The sequence below is a fragment of the Podarcis vaucheri genome, assembly GCF_965113315.1.
Source record: "Podarcis vaucheri genome assembly, chromosome: 11".
Classification (NCBI taxonomy): domain Eukaryota; kingdom Metazoa; phylum Chordata; class Lepidosauria; order Squamata; family Lacertidae; genus Podarcis; species Podarcis vaucheri.
The window spans coordinates 56948696-56964199 of record NC_138749.1 but is presented as its reverse complement, the minus strand read 5'-3'; the positions used below and the strand labels follow the sequence as shown (position 1 = coordinate 56964199).

The 15504-nt window shown below is 46.2% G+C and overlaps 2 long non-coding RNA genes across 3 annotated transcripts in view; one reads left to right on the top strand and one right to left on the bottom strand.

Annotated features, from left to right (window-relative positions):
- Window positions 1-15504, bottom strand: part of LOC309542766 — a 142963-nt gene that overhangs the window by 106073 nt on the left and 21386 nt on the right. The gene's annotated exons all lie outside the window — the stretch shown is intronic.
- On the top strand, window positions 8743-11270 carry LOC309514565. The gene is made up of 2 exons (XR_014212066.1): window positions 8743-9169; window positions 10998-11270. It is a non-coding gene; the product is annotated as an uncharacterized lncRNA (long non-coding RNA).

The window sequence follows — 15504 nt, the reverse complement described above, 5'->3', positions numbered from 1 at the left end:
AGTCCATCTTCAAGAAACAGCAGTCCGTGATCTAAGAATCCAAACCGTTCCTGTTTACACCATTTGCGAAGCCAGCTGTTCACTTCCACTATTTTGCAGCTGAGACATGGCTTTTTGTACAGGCTGTTAAAGGCCTGTGTAGTGAAATACCGACAGTCTGCTACTACGATGTGATCCTTTATTATTGTATTTTATTGTATTTTATGTATATATTTGAATTGGTTGTAGCTCACCCTGGTGTCTCCTGATGAAAGGTGGGATATAAGTTTATAAAATATTTGCAGACATTCTCTGCATATTTTCCGGTTCACAGGGAACTCACATTTTACACCAGATTGCAGATTCCCCACTGGGTAGAAAATATAACGATGCACAGAGCTCTGGCATACTGGCTATTACTTGCATTTTCATCTCCTTTTTTCTCCAAGGTACTTTTTCTTCTAATAATAATAATAATAATAAATTTTTATTTATACCCCACCTTCCCTGTTCAGAAAATTGGGCTCAGGGCAGCTAACAACAAATTTTAAACACTTAATTGTAATACAACATAGAAGCAGCATAAAATACAGTATAAAAGCATGAATAACAATAAAATACAAAGTTCAAAAAACAATTTTGGGGAAATCCATCCAATAAACATTAGATAGTCACCAGGGCTCACTGGCTGAATTAGTCCTACTTGGGCCAGCGAGGAGGCCAGGGGAGAATTAGCTGTGGGGTCCCTTCATAAAAGGGAGGGGGGGAGAGAAGAGAAGGGAAGGGAAGGGAAGGGAAGGGAAATAAAAGATCAGGCTGAATTCAAATTAAAGGCCAGGTGGAATAGCTCTGTCTTACAGGCCCAGCAAAAGGAGGTTAAATCCTGTTGGGCCCTAGTCTCATGGGACAGAGCATTCCACCAGGTCGGAAAAGGCCCTGGCCCTGGTGGAGGATAGTCTGACTTCCTAAGGGCCTGGGACCTCTAAAAAAAGGTTATTCATGGACCTTAAGGTCCTCTGCAGGGCATACCAGGAGAGGCGATCCCGTAAATACCCCCTTTTCCTATCTTCGCACAACCCTGTGGGATAGGTCAAGCTGGGAACAGTGGCGTAGCATTGGTTACTGGTGCCCAGACTGGGCACACACACACTAGGGGAGGGGCCATGTACACTGGGCAGGGGGCGGGCACCAGCCCAGCCTTTGCCACCAATACCTCTGAAGCAAATCCACCTAAGCAAAGCGGGACCACGCTGAGCCCGCTGCCTGCCCACGCAGGGGGGAGCCCAGCCGGCCGACACAGCCCTTGGTGGGGAGAGAGGAACACCCGACTGGGCCACACTGCGCCGCCTGGTTCATGGCCCCTCAAGCGTTGTGCAGCTGTGGCCACGGCCCCCTTGACACCCCACACACTACGCCCCTGGCTGTGAGACAGTGACCGGCCCACAATCACTCAGTGAGCTTCATGGATGAGTGGGGATTTGAACCCTGAGTCCAGCACTCTAACACTACATAAATTCAATGTGAAAGCATCAATGGTCAATAACCAGTTCAAGTATTGTTTCGGATTTTTTTCAAGTGGCTGGATGGTGTGAGGGGTTCGGGATTTTTTGTCTGTTTGTTTGTTTTTGAGAGAGAGCACTTTCATTATGTATCCACACAGCTATATTTTATTGATTTCTTTTTTGATTTAAAAAATATTTTATAATGGTGACTTTTGTTGGAGAAAAACATTTTTCAATGGAAGCTTCGGTGAAAATACTTTTTAAGCAGATAGAGAAGAAAATGAGGGCAAAATATGGACTAGTGACCTTGAAACGTCTCCTTTATATTATTAAGTCACAAAGACCATCTACTCTAGCAATATGGGTTCTGATCTCTCTCTCTTATTAATGACTCACTTGAAAAGGAAAAACAAATCAAACCCTTAGCAACTCACATCCTCTGCCTTTTACTGGATAAATTACTCAGTAACTGAGCAAGAGAAAAGCTGCCTCAGCCTTTGCTGCCTTACAACAGCCCTCGAGCGTTTTCAAAATTACTGGGTCACTGTCTTGAAAGTGGAACATTCTGCCAATCCCAGCTTTGGTTTGAGGCAGGAATTAAAAAGCGGGGGGGGGGGGATCTCACAATGTGATTAACCCACAGGAACCCTCCCTGATCTCCCAGACAGGCGAGGAGAGACAAAACACCCCCTCGCTTCTTAGCACCATAAAACAAAAGGATAAAAAGGCAATATGGACATGAAACAACAAAGCCTCTTAGAAGCCAGGAACAAGAGACACTCGGTTACTTTGAGGAGGTTTATATGCCTTTGTTGTCTTTAAGGGGGCCTGCTTATTGGAGAGTTTTCTGCCTTCAGATCGCCTTAGGAGACGCACACATCTTACAACAGGGGCATACAAGGATGAGTGCCTGGTCCTCGCACAAAGTGGGTAGAGATGCACAAATATTGGGAGGAGGGATAGAAGTCAATGGGAAGACAGTTGCAGTGGGTTCTGATTCATTCATTCGAGGGCCATCATTTATTTTCATCCTTTGTTTTCTTTGCCTTTAAAGGACCTACTGTATGAATCAAAGAAGAACGGCTATGATGCAGGGCATTTGCCCAAACAGGTGCGTGTAAGGACACTCATAATGAAAGCTGTAATAATTGCAGATGACAGGGAATCTTCACAGTAGGCAGAAGAGCGAATCAGGAAACAATAGCTACTATCCGTGCTCCTGGTTCAAATAAGTAGCACCTGAACTGTTTCTCATTGCCATGTAAATGAGCTCGTAATCAGGTTATAACTCTGAAGTCTACCGATGATTGCTTCTGCTATGCACATGCAATTAAAATGGCCCGCATTTGCAAGGGAGCCCTTATTATAGGATACTGCAAAGCTGAGCTCACTTGCAAAGCTCATTCTGGACTTAGAGCAATTTCATATATTGCATTTTAATCGCAGAATCATAGAAACACACAATGGCCCTACATGAATGGAGCTCGTGCCTTTAGAACAAGGAGCAATGGAAATGAAGAGCGATTGGCGCAAATTACAAATGACCTTGAATTTCAAGATAAACCTTTGGAAACTGGAAGATTTTGGCTCAGCCAAAAACAAGAGGCTGTGTTTCATTGGTGGAGGTTTGTTTGTTTGTTTGTTTGTTTGTTTGTTTGCACTGCTAATGAGGAGGAAGAGGCTGCTGGAGGGGCCCTGGGGAGAGTGGATCAGGCCACCTCCTTGGGTTGCCTAGAAGAATGCTGTGCACACCTAGTCTGGACCCTCTTCAGCAAGACCAGTGGGGTTTCTTCCTGCCCTGGGTGCTGGGACTTAGGTGCCCAGAAGTGGCTCCATTCAGGCAGCACCTCTGGCCATCACTGCACTGCCAATGCGCCACCCCCTCCTTTTGCTTTGGGCATGCCGCCCTTCCAGGGATGCCCTCCTGGCTTGCTGAGCTGAGAGCCCCTCTGCCCCGGTGGGTCTGGGCAAGCCTCTGTGGGTGGCAGAGGGGCCTGGTGTGGAATTCTACTCAATATTGACCCATAGCAGATTCCAGTGTATAGTTAGCAGAGTAAAAACTGAAACACATTGCAAGATTCAAAAAAACCAGGCCAGAGGCAATTGTATTTCATCCAGCAGAGCTTTACTGCTACTGAAGGCAAATGAACATAATGGTCACAAATCCAAAACATTCAGGATGGGCACTGTCCATAAGAAATGCAGTTGCAGCAGACTTAACTTAAAGGTAAAGGGACCCCTGACCATTAGGTCCAGTCGTGACCAACTCTGGGGTTGCGGCGCTCATCTCGTTTTATTGGCCGAGGGAGCCGGCGTACAGCTTCCGGGTCATGTGGCCAGCATGACTAAGCCGCTTCTGGGGAACCAGAGCAGTGCACGGAAATGCCGTTTACCTTCCCACCAGAGTGGTACCTATTTATCTACTTGCACTTTGACGTGTTTTCGAACTGCTAGGTTGGCAGGAGCAGGGACCGAGCAACGGGAGCTCACCCCATCGCGGAGATTCGAACTGCTGACCTTCTGATTGGCAAGTCCTAGGCTCTCTGTGGTTTAACCCCCAGCGTCACCCGCGTCCTCAGACTTAACTTAAGCTTGCAATAATTTGTAATAAGTCTAAACCTTAACACTAAGCATACTGTGTACACAACACCACACCAGAAGGAAAAGAGATAGAAAGAGAAAGTTAAACCAAGCTCCTTCTGGCCTCTTATAGTCAGCATGGCCTTGACAGAAGAGATAAGAGAACCAGTTCAAACCAGCTGTACTCAGCGTCTCTGAAGGAATAACCCAAACATCATGAACCTTCTGCTTGTTTCTTTAACACAGAGAAGCTTTCAGAGCCCTCTTGAATTAATTAGAATAGGAAAGATCTCTACACATCCGATCAATACTTTCTGCACCAAGAAATGCAAACTGACAAGGCCATGGGTCTGTGTGGCACTGTGGGGAACAGAGGTGACAAGCAAACAGTCCCACTTGGCCCTTTCTGGTGGTGCTCCTCTGCCTCCTGCAGGGCTGAATTCACCATCAGGCCAGTTCTGCAGCTGGATCCCTGCATTGTGGTGGGGTTGGACTAGTTGATCCCTTCCAGCTCTGCAGTCCTATGATCTATGGCAACTGCTATGCACAGGATCTAGCGCTATGGACCCCAGAAATAGTGGCATGGGCACATGCACATGACTTGACCCACATATCATTCTGCCTATGCCATCAGCAGTCCCATGAGTACATTTGATCGTCATGCTACCGGTGCATGTACATTGCACTCACTAGGCCAGAGTTCGTCATGTGATTTGGCTCTGGAAATGGGGCCGAATCATGGAGCAATCAGTTAGAACATGTTGGATCACGCCAATGCCAGCAATCCAAGTTGCCCTGGAAATTCTCAGGGAGGAATCATTAAAGTAATTGTAAAATGACTCACAAGTTGCCAGCAGAGCGCCCACAAAAACTATGCCCGGGCATTACATTTTAAATGGTTAAAATGTGACGTCTCATTTGATAAGGAAAGTGCTGTCTAACAGTCACAACAGTGTTAGTGTGCTACTCAGGTGCACTGTATCTACGCACAACTACATTGGCTAGTCATGCCACGGAAATCTCACTTCCTCCATTCAGCTTTTCCAGGGAAGACTTCTGTGCAATCTGGAACCCTGTGCAATTGCGATTTCAGTTGCATGGAGGTCTTAAGGTGTACATGTGTCTGCATGAAGTTTTCCTTTGTGCAGTTGTTCAGTTGGTTGCAGGCATTGGGGCCAAGCCAGAGCGCAAAATGTCAAGGCAGAATTAGTCAGCATGACCCCCTCACACCCAGAGGCACAGCTAGCTGCTCCAGCACCTGGAGCGGCGCTTGTGCTGTGCACCCGGGGGTGGGGCTAGCCACCTACAGGGCAGGGCTAGCCGCCCACGGAGAGCAGCGAGCATCCCAGGGGGGCGGGGGCGATGTAACCCCCCCTCAGAGATGATGCAGGGCAGACCACACCTACCGCACCCCCCCTTCCTCCACCAGCGCTCACACCTCAATACAATGCATGGGTGTTTCCTATTTATTTACTTTTATTTACTACATTTATATTCCACAGAGCTCAAGGTGGCATATGACTCTTATGGTTATGTAATGAAGCTTGCCAGTTACGGCTTCGTTGGGCAGCACAGTCCTGTGAAAGGCAGCTGTGGAGTGTGTGGTGCAGTCATGTCGACCTCTGGAGTGTACATTTCTGTGTCACTAACATCATGCTTGTCCTCCAGGAAAGCTGACGTGGGTGCCACATACTGTAGAAGTGATGAGTGATGCTCTAACCATGCTCTCCACTGTACAGAGACATTAGATAACAAGGCAATTCACAGGTGTGATGACTTCACTAAGAGAGTCATGCTGAAGACTGATGCAGATGTTCTCATCTTTCTGTCGCCATCCTCTGCCACTCGCTGAAAGTGAATCAGAGCTAAGGCCCTCATTTCATCCTGTCCTGTGGTGCAGGGCAACGTGTTAAGATTTAAGGGTCCTAAAATCTCACCCACAGGAAGTTCCTTGTGGGGGCTTCCTATGTGCGTTACAGTCGGCCAACGAGATGCATAGCTTCCTTCAATCCACAAAACTGCAATTAGGCAGAATGGTGAAACCACCTCAAATGGCAAAGCCTTGGGGAGCATCCTTCTGAGCCCTCCAGACACCCCCTTTTGCTGGAAGATATGCAACTTGTGTGCTGCGTTCTTTGAAGAATTAACTGGCTACCCTCTAGTACAGCGGAGGGCACGATCCCATGGCCAGTATTGAAGGAAAACTCAGTTGGTCACCCAGTCAGCTTCTGGATGGGGGGGCCATCTTGTCAGCCACGGGCCACAAAATATCTTGTGGTAGCCTGGACTGTACCACGCAGAATGAGATGGAGATACATGCTGAAATCCGTCCCTATTGTGCTCTGGGAACCCAGAATAAACAAGCACTATTCAAAACAACTCAGAATCTTAATAAGAAACAGCAAATTTCTGTTACTCGCATCATTCGGCCCCTGACCAATACTCCACTTAAGCACCCCCATCACTTGTCTTTTTAAAAGATGGCATTTGTGAATAATGCTTTCAGGTATCCAGCATCCCTTCTGAAATAGCTACCAATATTTTGCAGGCAGCAGAACCCTGTTAAGTTGTTTGGTACACGCATGGGTCTGTGATGATGCGTGTAGCTTGTTCTGCTGTTTTTTATTGTTCCTACTCCTGTTCTGATTGTTTCACCTGCTGGAGCCTGGCCAGTTGGCCTGTTCTGTTTCTCTCAGTTTCTCATTTTCACCAGCTTAAGTCCAGTTTGCCACATTTCCCCATAAGTTTCCATATATATATTTTTTAAAAGGCCTCATGAAAATTTCTCAGTATTTTACTACTCCCTTCTTCTGACGCACAACACATTTTTGTATGCAATTTTATCTAATGTGCATATTTTTGCAGGCAATGTCCCCCTCATGCAATGCACCTGTGACCGTGACTTTCACTAACATGTGCAAACTTTCCCCAACGTATGTATTTCTGTGCCTGTTTTGGGGGGTGGAAGGAAGCTTCATTGTGTTTGAGAAGGTTTTCCTTGTCACCTGACAGAGCAGATCAGGTAGGAGACCAGAAAGCTGTCTAGGATGGCCCAATTTGAAGTGGCTTCAGTGGAACGTTCATAACATGTACACTTGTTTGAGGAACATTCCCCAGGCAAGGTTTCATTGTTCTGAGAGGTACAGATCAGGAAAGATCAGTCACGCACAGCCACGGATGAAATAAGCAGATTACCAACATGTTGGTAATTTCTGAATGGTGAGCATGCGTCTAAGTGGCAGGTAAAGGGTAAAGAAAAGCATGCAGGAGTGACTTCAAAGTGTTTCTTATTACACCTTGCAGGTGAAAAAAGTGCGTGGAAGCCAAGGAGGTGCAATTACTCAAGAGCAGACAGAAAGTTAATTTTTCAGTTTCAGCCCTGCGACATGTACAACATGTGCCCCGGGGAACGAACAAATCCTGTACAGTGTGTCATAATAAAAACACTAGGGTGGATGCAAGCCAAGACTAAGGTGGGGCCTTGGCTACTCCACCCACCCGAACTTTGCTGAAAAGTAACACGCTCCCCCTCTCTCTCTCCTGTGAAGTACTCCTTTGAAGCAGTTTCAAAGCTATATGCAGCAGCTCCAGACAGTATGTTTGGAACTAAAGACACATCACCTAGAGACACAGCGAGTGGGAAATTTTGGTGCCCAAAGTTCTCACCAGCCACACCTTTCAGGGAAGAAACTCGCAGTTTAGAAAAGGCTGTCCCAAGCGGGGTCGGAGCTAATTTTATACAACGGGGTGAACTGAGATCAAGGCTGCTAACTGGGGGGGGGGGGCCCTGCTGTGCCTTGCACAACAGCTAAAGGTGCAGAAATCATTTGATGCAACTTTTGCCAGCAGGAGACATTTTTTTAATGTATATCCTGCCTTTCCTACCAAAGAGCTCAAAGTGGTGCACCTGGTTCTTCGCCAGTTTTACCCTCGCAACATCCTTCTGAAGAGATACTTACTGGACCATGAAGACCCAGTGAGTGTCATGCCTAAGTAGGGATTTGACTCTAGGTCTCCCAGATCCCAGTCTGACACTCTAACCGCTGCACCACACTGCCTCTCAAATAAATATTGCCACCTGCTGATGTCTGCATGTCAAGCTACCATTAAAAGCACAGCTGCAGGTTTCCCTTGGAGAGTTAGCAACCCTGAGTGAGATACAGGCTTCTGAAAAGGGAATTGCCGTGGAGGTTTCTAATAACCTTTGAAAACCCACACAAGAATCTAAGCTGCTATTATTTGCAATTGCTAGTCTATGAGGGCTGTGTGCAGCCTCCACTGCTGACCTGAGCTGTGGTCTAAACCACGGAGCCTCTTGGGCTTGCCGATTGGAAGGTCAGTGGTTCGAATCCCCGTGACAGGGTGCGCTCCTGTTGCTCTGTCCCAGTTCCTGCCAACCTAGTAGTTCGAAAGCACACCAGTGCAAGTACAGTGGTACCTTGGGTTAAGAACGTAATTCGTTCTGGAGGTCCGTTCTTAACCTGAAGCTGTTCTCAGCCTGAGGTAATACTTTAGCTAATGGGGCCTCCCACTGCCGTTGCGCCACCACTGCACAATTTCTGTTCTCATCCTGAAGCAAAGTTCTTAACCTGAGGTACTATTTCTGGGTTAGTGGAGTCTGTAACCTGAAGCGTCTGTAACCTGAAGCATCTGTAACCCGAGGTACCACTGTAGATAAATAAGTACCGCTGTGGCAGGAAGTTAAACAGCGTTTCTGTGCGCTCTGGTTTCCGTCATGGTGTCCCGTTGTGCCAGAAGCGGTTTAGTCCTGCTGGCCACATGACCTGGAAAGCTGTCTGTGGACAAACGCCGGCTCCCTCAGCCTGAAAGCGAGATGATCACCACAACCCCAGAGTCACTTTGACTGGACTTAACCATCCAGGGGTCGTTTACCTTTACCTTTTACCCAAGTCCCTTGATAGGGCCAATGCATGGACCACCATTCCCACCACAGAAGGAGCAGTCTGCACTCTGTGTCCAAAGGTGTCTACCCGACCCACATCTTCTTCCAGGATGACTCAGGCAGTCTAGGAAGTCCCATCTGCTCTCCTAGACCTTTTCGCCACCGCAGCTGCTTCCTGCCCAAAGGATCCTGCACTCTTAAAAATGTAAGCACCTTTAAGAAGATTTTGCAAAATATAAAAGGTGCCAGAGAATCATTCTGCCACCTTACCTGGTGAATGCTTTTGACACTGGAAATAACTACTAAATCAGAGGCCAAAATTTAAGGCTTTAAGAAGCACAACTAGCTTTATATTTTTGGGGTGGTACTGTCAAGATCTCTGAATACTCAGTGAATATTTGACTCTGGTTTGCTTTTCTATATGCAGATTTTCTGCATTAATTTATTTCCTTTCTGTTACTATCCATGTGTATGCAATGTTAAGCTTATGGGGGGATGATCTTGAAAGATTTGTAAAAATTACAAATGGACAGTTTAAAAATATGATTCACAATGCATATATATATATATATATATACCCGGAAGTCATATCCATTGAATTCAGTGGATGCTAAAGGTAAAGGTAAAGGTACCCTTGCCCGAATGGGCCAGTCTTGACAGACTCTGGGGTTTGTGCGCCCATCTCACTCAAGAGGCCGGGGGCCAGCGCTGTCCGGAGACACTTCCGGGTCACGTGGCCAGCGTGACAAAGCTGCATCTGGCGAGCCAGCGCAGCACACGGAACGCCGTTTACCTTCCCGCTGGTAAGCGGTACCTATTTATCTACTTGCCCCCGGGGGTGCTTTCGAACTGCTAGGTTGGCAGGCGCTGGGACCGAGCAGCGGGAGCGCACCCCGCCGCGGGGATTCGAACTGCCGACCTTTCGATCGGCAAGCCCTAGGCGCTGAGGCTTTAGCCCACAGCGCCACCCGCGTCCTCAGTGGATGCTACTTGCATGTAAATAGTTACAGGATTCCAATCTTTTTGCCCAATAACCAGCTATATGCAAATTATGCAATCCTCTTTATATTTACCCACGAGTAGGTCCTGTTGAACACAGTGGAACTTACTTCTGAGTCAGTATGCTCAGGCTCGTGCTTTATTCATGTGAAATAGGCAAATTAGTTATAGCAAGATTTTAAAAGCCTGGTAATTTTACGTCAATAGTTGTGATTTTGTATAGATCTTACTAACGTCAGAGAGGGGCGGGAATGCGGTGTGTGAACTTGTTCCATTTGCTTTGGGCAGGTATGAGCTTTGAAGTCTACAGTATCATTATGGCCATTTAAAATGTAAAACTGCTAAATTATTGCCAGGTTCTGTCAGGGGAACTCGTCCATCCAGACATTCTGTTCACTTGGAGAAACCGTCCCAAGCAAGGTGTCTTGAGGAAACACTTCCTGCTGAACAGAGGTAGAGAACTTGTGTCCCTCCATGTGTTCTTGGACTCCATCTCCCATCATCCCCTGCCAGAACAGCCTGTGGTCAGTGAGTGACCACACATGGTGATTCCAACAACATCTGGAGAGCTTCCATAGTGTGTCCAACATCATCAGCTTCCCCATCTCTGCCATAGAAGGTCAGGACACTGGGAGACTTTGTTGTGATTCAGAAGAATTTCCCTCTCACGCCCAAGTCATGGTCAGAGGGTCGTGGCAAACATGAAGCCCACAGTTTGGAAACCAGCATGGAACATTGCAGTGAGGAATTGCTTTAAATCATCAGAACAATGAATTAACAGGTACAGCCAAGTTGCCCTCAGAAGCTGTACAGAACGTTTTCCCAGTTATTTATTATTATGCATTTAGATTTCTTTCCTGCTTTATCCCACGGCTTCAGAGTCTCAGTTGTCACATATTTCACATTTTATCCTTGTAACAACCCTGCTGCGACTGACAGGTAAGGCTTGCCTAAGGACATCCAATGAGTATCGTGGGTGGATATGGAGGAATTTAGAAAGTTGCCTCATCTGCTATTTGTCTGTTTGGCCCTAGATTGCTTATTCTGCTGGCAGAGGCTCTCCTGGATTTCCAGCAGAAGATATTTTTTTTAATCACTGGACACCTGATTCTTTTCAAAACAAACAAGCAAGCAAGCAGAGGGTAGGTGTTGGACCTGAGACCTTCAACACACAAAGTGAGATTGAGCACAGAGCTGAGTTTGCGCCTTCAGGGATATTCAGACCTGGTCCTACGTATCCAAACTTGTTGAAAACTGGGTATTGGGTATTTTGCAACTTGCACCCATTAAAAAATGTAGCATTTATTTTGGAGTATGTACAAATCACATGAGTTAGCTGTAATGTGCCAGTGGGTTATCTAATCACTTTATCTAACATAGATACAAAGCAGGGTGTATAGAACAAGGTAACCCTAGGTAACCATCAGCAGAAGCAAATTGGTTCTGCTGGATGCTGCAAGCAAGGTGTTGCAATTAGCAAATTGTGAAGCCAGAACCTTGGCCAAAATTCTGCAGTAAGTGCATACAGTATCAACAAAATCTAAACTTGTGCTATAACAAGGGCAGCTGAGGATATGCAGATCCCTCAAGCAAGGCAGAAGAAGCTTTCTAGGATGCCTTGTGGCTGCCGACGCATCAGGTGGGAAATGGAAGGCAGTGGGCAATGGGACTCCCTCGGGTCATGGCACTCACAATACCTCAAGGACCGCCTCTTTCCATATGAACCTACCCGGACCCTTGGATCATGAACCTACCCGGACCCCCCTGCTTGGCAGGGGGTTGGACTCGATAGCCCTTGTGGTCTATTCCAACTCTATGATTCTATGATCATCTTCTGAGACCCTTCTTCGTGTGCTTCCTCCACAAAAGGGTGGCAACACAAGAAGAGGCCTTCTCTGCAGTAGCTCCCCATCTGTGGAATGTTCTCCCCAGGGAAGTCCATTTGGCACCTTCATGATACACGTTTAGGCACCAGGCAAAAACTTTCCTTTTTAACCAGGCTTTTGTTGACCTGATTGACGTCCTGTGCCCTTTTAAAATGTGTTTGTGGGGGCTATTGGGTTGTTGTTCTTATTTTTATTATGTATTTTGTGGTTTTATATCCTGATTTTATTCTGTGAACCAACCTGAGACCACCACCCCAAGACCAGCACCCCCGGTATAGGGTGGTATAATAATAATAATAATAATAATAATAATAATAATAATAATAATAATAAATCCATGGATGTGATTACAGTAGTATCTCAGGTTACATGTGCTTCAGGTTACAGACTCCGCTAACCCAGAAATAGTACCTCGGGTTAAGAACTTTGCTTCAGGATGAGAACAGAAATCGTGTGGTGGCAGAAGGAGGCCCCATTAGCTAAATTGGTGCTTCAGGTTAAGAACAGTTTCAGGTTAAGAACGGACCTCCGGAATGAACTAAGTATGTAACCAGAGGTACCAGTTAGAAGCAGTTGTCATGGATATGGATACCAGAGGATGGGATGTGCAAGGCCCATCCTAGTCACAAGATGGAATGAGACCATTGTCTCAGTTCCTGCATACTGAAAAACTGAAGGCCCCAGATTTCCACAAGCCATCCCAGCTTCTGATCCCAATCCAGGATGTCACATTTCGGCTCCTGTGTTCTTGAGCGTGGGGCCCAAAAGACAAACATATTCAGCCGGTATTTCCCTCATTGCATGCTTAAGATGAATGTCCTGGCTGTTACTATGTTCTACAAGCTGAACTGTTAGGTATATGATGTCATCAACATCACCTCAAATTAACGTCATAGCTGTGACTTGGCCGATACTTTTTTTCCTGTTTAGTCACATCGTTAAGGTGCATCTGCTTGAGTGGTGGTTAAATACAGCACGTCTTGTACTGCATCAAACCTTAATTAACACACATAGCAATGACATTCGACTCGGCCGAATACCTTTATTACACTCAAACTGCTCTTTTCCCTTTGTAGCATAAGACTTGAGACCCCCGTGGGGGGAGGGCAGCATGACCCACCTCATGCATTGAGAGTATGTGCGGCAGGTGTTGCAGAATCACACCAGACTTGCCAGGTAACATTTTTTTCTCCCAGGTGAAGGGTCCTTACATGTACACCAGGACTCCCCTGTGCAAAGGGAGATCTTGATTGGTCCTAAACACATAGGTCAGTATGTGGCTGGTGTGAGGTATGGCCAGTATGTCAGGGACCGGGCAGAGGAGGAGTGGTGGAGGCAGCCTCCCCATCCTGACCCCTCCAGGGAGGACGAGGAGGAAGACAGTATAGATTTGCAACAGTGGTTTGCGGGAGGTCACAGCTCAGAGGCAGATGAGGAGAAAAGTTGGGAAATAATGGGAGAAGAGGAGACATAACCAGAGCAGCAGCTGGCTGACACAGTGTATTTAGAAAATATCCCTGACCCTCCCGGAACCCGGCGAGCCTTGAAAGTAGGAGAGCAAAGAGCTCAAAGACAGAGGGCACGTAGCAGCACCCGTAGAAGTGATGAATGAGGAAGTGGGAGAGATGGAGGGTGGAGATTCACTCGGGACAAGGCCATTATCCAAGAGGCTGGGTTCTATAGCCTCTCTCTGTAAATATTGAAATAAAAAAGGACGGTAAGAAACTTTTCCTTGTCTTTATACTTTCCTGGGCAGCCAGCCGGGGGCTACTGACGGCATTCTGACACAGTGCATACATCATCTTCGGGACAAGGCTAGAGAGTGTGAGCCCATGACACATACTTTTAGTGTGCATGGCTCTGTGTGTGTGTGTGAACCCTTTGTATTTATTTATTCATTGTTTAGACCAGGCATAGGCAAACTCGGCCCTCCATATGTTTTGGGACTACAACTCCCATCATCCCTAGCTAACAGGACCAGTGGTCGGGGATGATGGGAGTTGTAGTCCCAAAACATCTGGAGAGCCGAGTTTGCCTATGCCTGGTTTAGACACTAACATACAACCAGTATCTGATCACATGCGCACACTGAATGGGTGATCTGCACATGCCACTCAGATCATTCCCTTTATTTTATGAAAGGTCTATTCCATGCAAAGCCTTCTTCTGCCCGAAGATTGCCCTTGCTGAACTAGGATGGCTGTTTTAAAGGCCATATCCGAAACAATTATGTTATGCATGAATAAGAGCATTGCATGTGCACCACTGTATTCTACTGCTAAATAGGCAAGCTGCAGGAACTTTTCAGAGTGGGAGCTCCTGCAGCTTGCCTCTTCAGCAGTGGAATATGGTACTGCAGCAGAAGCTTCCTTCAGTCACCTTAACTTGCAGATCACCTGTTTTTGGGGGGCTGTAGCCAAAATGTTTTCGCTCCTGTCTTTTGATTTGACAAGACTCTGCAATGAACAGAGGTCAGTGCATAAATGTTCAAGGAACACTCCCTGGCATGCCTTAGAGCAGCCTTTCTCAACCGGTGGGTCCCCAGATGTTGTTGAACTACAACTCCCATCACCACTAGCTAGCAAGGCCCAGAGCTCAGGGATGATGGGAGTTGTAGTCCAACAACATCTGGGGACCACAGGTTGAGAACCGCTGCCTTAGAAAGAAGAGGAGTAGCCCATCAAAATTCATCACCTTGCTGTCACTCTAAATGACTCTCCAAAGCACTTTCTTTCATGGAACCATATGAACAAGCACAACCAGATTATGTCCTCATTTATCCCATGATTGTTCCACTGACTCCACTCAGTGAAGAATTTGTTCCATGCCTTAGTAAATCAGAGTGCTCTGGGCTGTTCCTGCATACGAGAGAACATTGTGAAGTCCAAGAATGTGGGATTCTGGTTATGTCATATTTCCTGCTCATGTGCTCTTGACGGCCAATGTGACTCATGATTACACTGAACCATTCACCTGGAATGTTGATAGTTCTGGGTGGCTCATCTTGGATCTTCAGTTCTGAAATACAAGGATCTGGATTTTGGCAGGCATTTAAAAACTGAGGAGGAAATGTCGAGCCTTGGTTATATCAGGGAAGCTTTTAATGTTTGATGGATTACAGTATTTTAATATATTTTTTTGGAAGCCGCCCAGAGTGGCTGGGGAAGCCCAGCCAGATGAGCGGGGTATAAATAATAAATAAATAATAAATTATTATTATTATTATTATTATTATTGGACAAACCTTTTATGACATGGGTTGCAGGCATCAAATTGCAATGTGCAAACCAAATGCTTGGCACAAAAACTGATCCAATTTTGGATTGATGGTTCCAAAATCCAAACATCAACATTTACAGAGCTTCAGTTTTTATTCATTGCTCAAATGGATGAAATTTCATTTGAGCTTTATTATCAACCATGTCAAAGTCCACCAAGCCATATGTTTGCTGTGCCCCGTATGTATTCCGATATATTAAAAATCACTCTGCTGTCCTAAACTTTAAGACATTAGATTTTAAGATGTCCAGTGGTCTTTAATACATGGCCTATCACAATATATTCTCCCTGTTGAATGTTCTTATGTATTGTAGCAATTCAGTCACCAGGTAATTTAGGGTCATTATTTTAATAAGTTGGCCTGAAATTGGCAAGC